This window comes from Hevea brasiliensis, chromosome 12 (genome assembly GCF_030052815.1).
Source record: "Hevea brasiliensis isolate MT/VB/25A 57/8 chromosome 12, ASM3005281v1, whole genome shotgun sequence".
In the NCBI taxonomy this organism is placed as follows: Eukaryota; Viridiplantae; Streptophyta; class Magnoliopsida; order Malpighiales; family Euphorbiaceae; genus Hevea; species Hevea brasiliensis.
In genome coordinates this window covers 80,927,625-80,936,061 of record NC_079504.1, presented here as the reverse complement: position 1 = coordinate 80,936,061, position 8,437 = coordinate 80,927,625, and positions in this window count along the sequence as shown.

Sequence of the window (8,437 nt, the reverse complement as noted above, 5' to 3'; positions counted from 1 at the left end):
GGCAGCAGTGAGTGTTTAGGCCATAACTCACTCAAAACAGGTCCAATTGACCTGAAATTTTAACCATGAATAGTTAAGACCCATACCTACAAGTCTTATGAAGATACCAAAGCCCAGAAATGACCATAAGCAAGTCAAAAAGCTTGCACAAGTTCGGGTCCAAAAACTGGCCGAACCAGAATTGACCAATTTGACCTAAAATTGACCTAAAATGGTACCACTTGACCAGCAATAGTGTAATGACCATAACTTGGTCTACTTAACTCGGATTGACCTGGAATTTTGCCCCGCGTGCAATAAGACCTAGATCTACAAGTTTTTAGTTTCGACCGAGACTCGAAAACCGAGGGAACTAGATCGTCCGGTTAGGTCAAACCAGTGTCCCGATCCAAAGAATTTGCATTAAAATGCACTAAGCAAGGAAATGACTTTGGTAAAACATACCAAACCTAAAACCCTATCAAATGTGACATATTAACGACACTAAAACCTAATTTACCTAAAACACAACGAGGGTCGGTATATTAGGTGATTAAGTGAATAATTGAGTTCAGTGCATTATTTACCAAACACCATCGAGAGAGACAGCTTTAAATTAGTAATCAAACACTTCAAATTGTGTTTCTCGCTACCAAAGACTCAGAAAAGGGAAGGAAACATCGAGTCCAGATCGTGGGGACACCATCGAGGTTTGTGCACAACAACTGCTTTTTCTTTTGAATTATTTTCAATGGAAATAAATATTGACTATTTGCATATCATTGTTTTAAATTGTGGAAATGTGTTTGGTGGACACTTATTGATTGAAAAACATTGTGAATGGTTTGAAACTGAAAAATTGTTTGAATGGTATTTGATGGATACTTATTGATTGAAAAGCATCGTAAATGGTTTTGTGGAAATTGAAGTGAATTACAATTGTGTTGCCATTTTGTGAATGAAATTATAACTTTGGAAATTTATTGGATTCTTACGGATCATTTGAATAAAATGTTTGGAATTGTTTTGACTCACAATTGGCATGACACTGATAATATGTTCCTCCTCCATTAATGGGGTGAGTGTGATTATTCCTCCCTCTTTGACTTATTAGTCCGGGTGAGTATGATTATGTTCCTCCTCTTTGACTTCCCACCGAGGTGAGTATGGATGAGTTCTCATTATATAGCTAGCTTCCTCCTCATTGATTTCGATTATTGGGGTGAGCATGTCTTGTCGTGGTGTACAACACGGCATATATGGAAAATTGTGTCATGGCCTAAATTGTGTTATAGATCGGCAACACCGTATTCTTCGCTTATTTGATCGAATTGTGTTATTATGTATTGTGAGATTGTGAAATTGATTTAAACTCTTATTGACATATACTGTCTATTGAATTCAACCATGATCTGACTTATTGAAAATTATTGTGATATTAACAAATGGAGTTTAAATTCTTGTTGACATTTATTGTCTTGAATTTAACTATGGTTTTAAGTATCCACTATTGATATGATTTATGAATTGTGATTTAAAATTTGTATTTGGTTAATGTTGTGCACCACTGAGACATTGTCTCAGCGATAGCTTTTATTGCTGTCGCAGGTAGAGAGACAGACAGGCATGAAAGTTAGGTCGCTAGTATCGCCAGCGAGAGATTTTTGGGTATAGTGAGTATACCACATGTGGCATTTTGTACTGTAATGTATATTCACTGTATGTATATTTTGTTCTTGGTTTTGAGCAGTTGTAAATTTAAGTTGTACAGTAAAGTTGTAAAATAATTATGAGTTATTTGGCTTGTAAAAATTGTGTTATATTTTTGTATCTTAGTCTTTGAAAATCACTATGGATTTGACTTGAGAAATGTGTTGTGTTGATAAAAATGTTGGAGTTGAGATTTGAAAATATATTGAAGTGCTTTTTACAGGTTTTCTGAAGAACTGTTTTGTCCAAAATACAAATGGCACCTTGCCAAAATTTTTACAGATACTCCAAATAAATCAAATGAGTTAGTTGTTTCACTTCAGTTCACCAAAGTCTTTCACACCTGTAAATAGTGCTCACCACTGTAAAAGAAGAAAAGTTTTTAAAATCCCTTGTAGTGTATTTAATGGATTATCGATGAGACGGAGTTGGTAATTCATTAGGTATACTACGGGATCATGTTATGCCTTACAGAGGGGTAGGGTGTGACATGTTTTAGTGGTATCAGAGCAAAGTTTTTAAATTCTGTTTTCACCTGTCATTTGAATATTCTTTCTTCACAGTACAACTGCTCAATATCATTGTTTGATACATACAGTACATTACATTATAAATATGCACTAACGGGAGGAAATCTCCTTGTGTTATTGGTTTAGGAGATCTAAAATCCTCGCATTGACTATGGAAGAGGGTGATCGTTCAATCGATCAATCTATTGAGGCTGAGGTGCAAGGGGATGCCCCATGCCTACATAATGTCAGTGGTTCAGTAGCACCACCGCAGCATCGCCAGCTTCTCGCTCACACAGACGCTGCAATGTTCCAACAAATGGATGTTAATGTGCCTACTCAAGTCCCAATACAGACACCGTTGGTACAACCACAGTCTTCTGATAGACAATATGACAAATTGATGAAGTAGGGGGATACAGAGTTCAAGGGGACAGTAGATCCTCTAGAGGCATAACTATGGTTAGAGAGGATTGATAGGGTATTCAAGAAACCGCATTGCAGAGGAGCTTAGATTTGAGTACTCGAGATCTTTGCTGTGGGGATGCTTATGACTGTGGAAAACCATCCCCACATACCGATAGAACTGCAGGTGCTAACATGTAATGACTTCCTCAGGGAATTCAGCAAAAATATGTCCCTGATGCTTATGTAGACCAGAAGCTGCAAGAATTCCTAAGTCTGAAACAGGGGGGCAGATCAGTGGCTGAGTATGAAAGGGAATTCTCCCGCCTAAGCCATTATGCACTAAGTCTACTTTCTACCAGCAGGAGAGATGTAAGAGGTTTGAAACCGCTTGAAGCCTAGTATCGATTACAAGTGGTGATTCAAACATAACAACTTCTTCCGAACTTATTTCTCAAGCACTAGAATTAGAAAGAATTGAATCAAGCGCTCTTGAGAAAAAGAAATCGAGAAGGCGTAAAAAGAGGGAAAGTCACAGAATAGAGTTCTAGTGGTCCCACCGGAAAGAGGAAAAACTTTGGGGATACGACAGAGATAGTAAGAAGTCAGAGAGATAGATCTTTTGGACAGAAACCACCTCGATCCGATCACCAACTCAATGTAAACCCGTAAATGCGCTGTCGGATCGACTTTGTGAAACTTGTGGTAAACCACATAGTGGGGTATGTTATAGAGCCGTAGGAGCATGCTTTAATTGTGGAGAGACTGGTCATTTTGCTAAGGATTGTGTAAATCCGTGTCGCTCGATCATTTACTACACCAAAGGGATCAACCCAAGTTTCTAACCCAAAGAGTTCACCATCGCTTAGTAGAGGCAAAGGTAGAGGTAGGGTAGTACACCTAGAAGTCGATCATCGTGAATCACCAAAACAGGTGATACTTCAACGAGTATACGCTTATACTTAAAAGAGACTCGAGACTTTTGACATCATTGCTGGTACTTTCTCAATTAGCAACCGAGATATATATATGTATTATTTGACTCGAATTTTCATATTTTTACATTAGTGTTAGAACTATATGTTCTGTTGTTATTCGCTTACAGAGGAATAAATTTTGACGCATTAGTGATTAGCCCTTAAGATAAGGATTGTGATAATAAGTGAAATTAGTTTTGAAAGAGTTTATCGTAAAAGTATTTTCTAACACACCATAAATTATAAAGCTAATTAGTGAGCCTACTTAATGTAAGGCAAGAGGACGAAAAGTAAGATGCAGAATGGAATTGCTCTTGATAAGGGCAAGGAGGTTATTAGAAATTGCTAATGGATATTGTAATCGAATAAGATTCGAATATCGTGAATTCAAAAGAATAAAAGATAACAAAGTTTGATCTATTGGGATGTATCGTAGTAACTATGCAATGTTCTTGATGTTTATACCGTAGTCGCAGACATAAAGACTAACTTGAGATTATTGTGTAGAGCTACGTACTAACCGATAGTACACCTAGATGAGAATAGTTGCCAACGGATCTGCTTTGGCATAGTTATGCCGTGACAGAATTTAATTGTTAGAAATAAGTTTGAAAATCCTACTTAGGATCTAAAACTCAAAAGTTAAAATATCGAAGGTTATAGTTCAAAAGGAAGTAAGTTATAGAACATTGACAGATAAAAAGAGTTATGGAAGTAGAGACTTGAGCAGTTGATTCATATGTAACAAAGAAATATTCGAATGTGAGGAAGACTATGGACTAGAATGGTCGAGGACCAATGCACGATGAATGATTCTAATATGACCTCAAGGGTCATTCAAGAAGGAACGTGAGCTGAAATATTAGACAACATAATAGTAAGAGGAGATTGGTGTTATCCAAACAAAGTAAACATTGTATTAGATTGTTAAAAGTCTTACGATCATATAGAAAGGAGAAAATAAACGTATGACTATTGTAAGATGATTTGTAACACCCTCCCGGTAACCACTCCGTACATTCTACTGTTCCGGTGACCGGTGTCGGTCCGGACAGCTAGAACGTCCGGAAAAATATTTAAATTAAAGTCGGGAATCAAAATTAACTCAAATATTAATAAGAAAAATTTAGTAAAAATTTTAGAAATAAAATACAACCGAAGTAAACGAGCCTGCCCAAGCGATGGGTCACCGGAGGGAAGTTTCTGCTTCGCAACGAGGAGCCCTAGATTCGGGAAAAATTATAAAATAATTTTTGGGACTCCAGAGAAGGGTCATTGAGGTTCCTATGGCATTAGAATGCCAAGAAAATACCTAGAAAAATTTTTCTATCGGTACAGACAATTTTGGCCCGTTAAGTCAAACGGAGGGCATTTTGGTCATTTCGCCTTCCGAGGTGATTTTTGGCCGACTTGCCCAGTTGAGTAAATAATTAATATGACATAAAATATAAAGAAATATTACTAGAAATGAAATTTAAAATGAGTAGTGAAGGAAAGGAAAGAAAATGAAGAAAAAGATCAATTATGGCATCATGGTGATGTCATTAATGGAGTTGGACCAATCACACTTAAGCCATTGTTTGACTAACTATTAAAAGAGACTAAATAAGACCAAAATAACAAAATTTCAGCAGCCATCTTCCTCACCCAAAAACGTTACATTCTCTCCCAAAACCCTATTCTTCCATGGGAGCTTAATGGAAGCTTGAGACAACCCACCAAATCACCATAAAATCTTTAGTCATCTTCACAAAAATTTGCCCTAGCACCTTGCTAAAGCTTTTGGCAGCCAAGAAGAAGAAAGAAAGTGAAGCTTTCTCAAGCTTGGATTGGCATACAACAAGGTTAGTGCACTATATACCTAAAACTCCTTAATTTCATGAATGAGCACTTGAATTTAGTAAGAAAATGTCATTTAAATGAACAAAATTCATGTGTGTGTGTACATGAATTTTTTGGCTGCCCTAGTGGAGAAATAGTAAGGAGTGTTTTTGATGAGCTTGAAGTGAACTAGAATTAAGTTGAAAGTTTATAAACATAAGAATAATAATTTGGTATGCTAACTAAGGCATTATGTAGGAAACATAATGTGAAGCTAGGGTTTTGGAGAGTGAAATTTGGTTTTGGCTTATGAAGTGGTAAGTGAACATTATAAGGGTCAATTAGTGACCATTTTAGGTATGTTGACCATAATTAGAACTTAAAAATAGAATGGCAAAGTGAAAGTAAAATTCTGCCCTATGGACAGCAGCATAGGGACTGAAATTTCAGTCCCTTTGCACTGCCATAACTTGGGCAGTGGTAGTCCAATTGAAGTTTGGCCAATTGGACATGAAACTAGGCTTATAATGGCACATTTTTGCTGAAGAAACCATGCCCAAAAGACCAAAGCAAAAGGGTCAAAACCCAGCTCCAATCCGGATTCCCTGCACTGAATTCTGCAGAATTTGACCAAATGAACAGTAACTGTTCATTTGGCCATAACTCACTGTAGATTTGGTCAATTGGTCTGAAAATTTTACAGAAATAAGTTAAGACATAGACAAACAACTTTCATGAAGGAACCTACCCCAAATTATGGCCAGAACCCAACCAACCAAGTGACTCAAGTTACTGTTCCTGCACTGTAGATATGGTAAATTTCTGCAGAATGCAATCCGGACAGCTTGGGTTTTTGAGCCATATCTGGAGCTACAAAACTCCAAATGGAGTGATTCAAAAAAGGAAATTCAACTAGACAAAATAAGGAACAACTTTCATGTTTTACATTTCTTCAAATTCCAACAGTAACAGTGTCCAATGGAACAGTGAAGTAAGGGCACCAAAACTGAAATTTTCTGCTAGTGTGGGTTGCACTTTGAAATTGCAAAAACACTTAATGCCAACAAGTTTTAAACACCAAATGTGGTATGTTGGGAGTGCCAAAGTTGATGTACACATTTTTATGCTAAAAGTCAACATTTTTGGTTGACCAATGATGAATAGTGACAACTAAAAAGTTGAAATTCACAAATTGAAGAATTTAAAAGTTTCAAATGCCCTAGTATACCTAACAAGATTGGTTTGGATAGTTTGGCATGCCAATAGGGTTCCGTTAGCAGTACTGCACATGGCAAAAATGCCATTCTGTGATTTCATGGCTTTTAGCCATTCTGGCTTTGTATTGAGACTTGGCCTTGTGCCTGATATTATTTACAGCTTGTTAGCTGTTCTGTTGCACACCGGGAGATACATATGTGACCGATGGTGTGACGGCCCGAGGTACTAGGTACCCAAAGGCGCTTACCTGCTATCCACCCAATGCCTAGTGTAGGTTACTTGGGGCAACCAAATGAATAAAAGTGAATAAAGCTAATGATTTAATGAATATACCAAGACCAAACAAAGAAAGCATACACATTGTATACACATTTATTTTCTTGCTATTTTCTTCTATTATATTATTGCACCACTAAGCATTATTGCTTAGCGCGTTGCTTTTGCCACGCTGTAGGTACCGGAGATCCCGATCGTGAGCCCAGAGACCACGCATCGGGTGAGTCTATCCGACGCTTCCGCTGTCCGTGTCACCTCACTACCGCAGCATCGGTAGGGCACTAGGTGTCATTTTGTCATTTTGATATTTTGTAGCAGATTTGTATTTTCTCATATGTATTTGAACTCATGTAATATATTTTGATGTATATGTAAATTATGAAAATTGTATTTGTTAATGGAAAAGTAGATGTTTACTTGTGATTTACATGCGAACATCACATGTGAATGATGAATGAAAATGGAAATTGAAATGTGGAAATCATGATATTGAATTTGGTGTTGATAATGGATGTTTGAGAAATATTGTTGAGATTTTGGGATATTGGAGTTTGAGATGATGAAATAAAAATATTGGAAGTGTTTTTAACAGTTCAAGAACGGTTTTCTCCATTTTTAGCCTAGACTCACTGATTTTCTTTAAAATTTTGAACCTTAAATGAATAATACTTTTGATAAATGGCTTAAACAGATTATATTTCATAAATTATATGCAAAAGCATTGTCTAAATTAATTGAGGAATATTAGAGTGTGCCAGACACTGTGTGGCATTACTTACTCGTATACCGTACACGGGTAAGGGGTGTCACATTTAGTGGTATCGAGCACGGTTTAGGCGCTTCGGGCCTAGATTGCGTCCATACCATGCATTGCATTTGTAAGAGTCGAGGTGACACTAACGCAGATCTGTTTGTCTTTGTTAAATAGGATATGGACCCTTCATCGCAGAGGGCAGTTGAGGAGGAAGTGGAGAGTCATGCTCCACCTGCAGCAGCTGAGACTGGGGGCATGAGAGAATCTGCTCCACCAGCTCAGGCAGAGCCTGCCACCTCCACAGTGCCATGTTTCAACAAATGGCCGACTTCTTTAGACAGATGGTCGGGCAATGCCAAAGACCACCACCACCACCACCACTCCACGTTGGTAAATCACACCTGGAAAGGTTAAGAAAATTTGGGGCAGTGGATTTCTATGGTAAGAGAGAAGATGACTCTGTTGCAGCCGAGAATTGGTTGAACAGAACGGGCAGAGTACTAAAACAACTTCACTGCACTCCAGCAAAACCCGAAGTCGCCATTTCTTTGCCGCAAGATGATGCCTATGAGTGGTGGGACACGGTGTTCAGTGAAGTACACGTAAGTCAGAACTTGGGATTTCTTTCTCGAATTCAAGAAGAAGTATGTGGGTATCAGATATTTGGAAGAGAGAAGAAGAGAATTTATTAACCCGAGGCAGACAATTGTCATGGTCGAGTATGAGAAGGAGTTTGTTCGATTAAGCCGTTATGGAAGGGAGATAGTCCCTAATGAAGTGAAAGATGT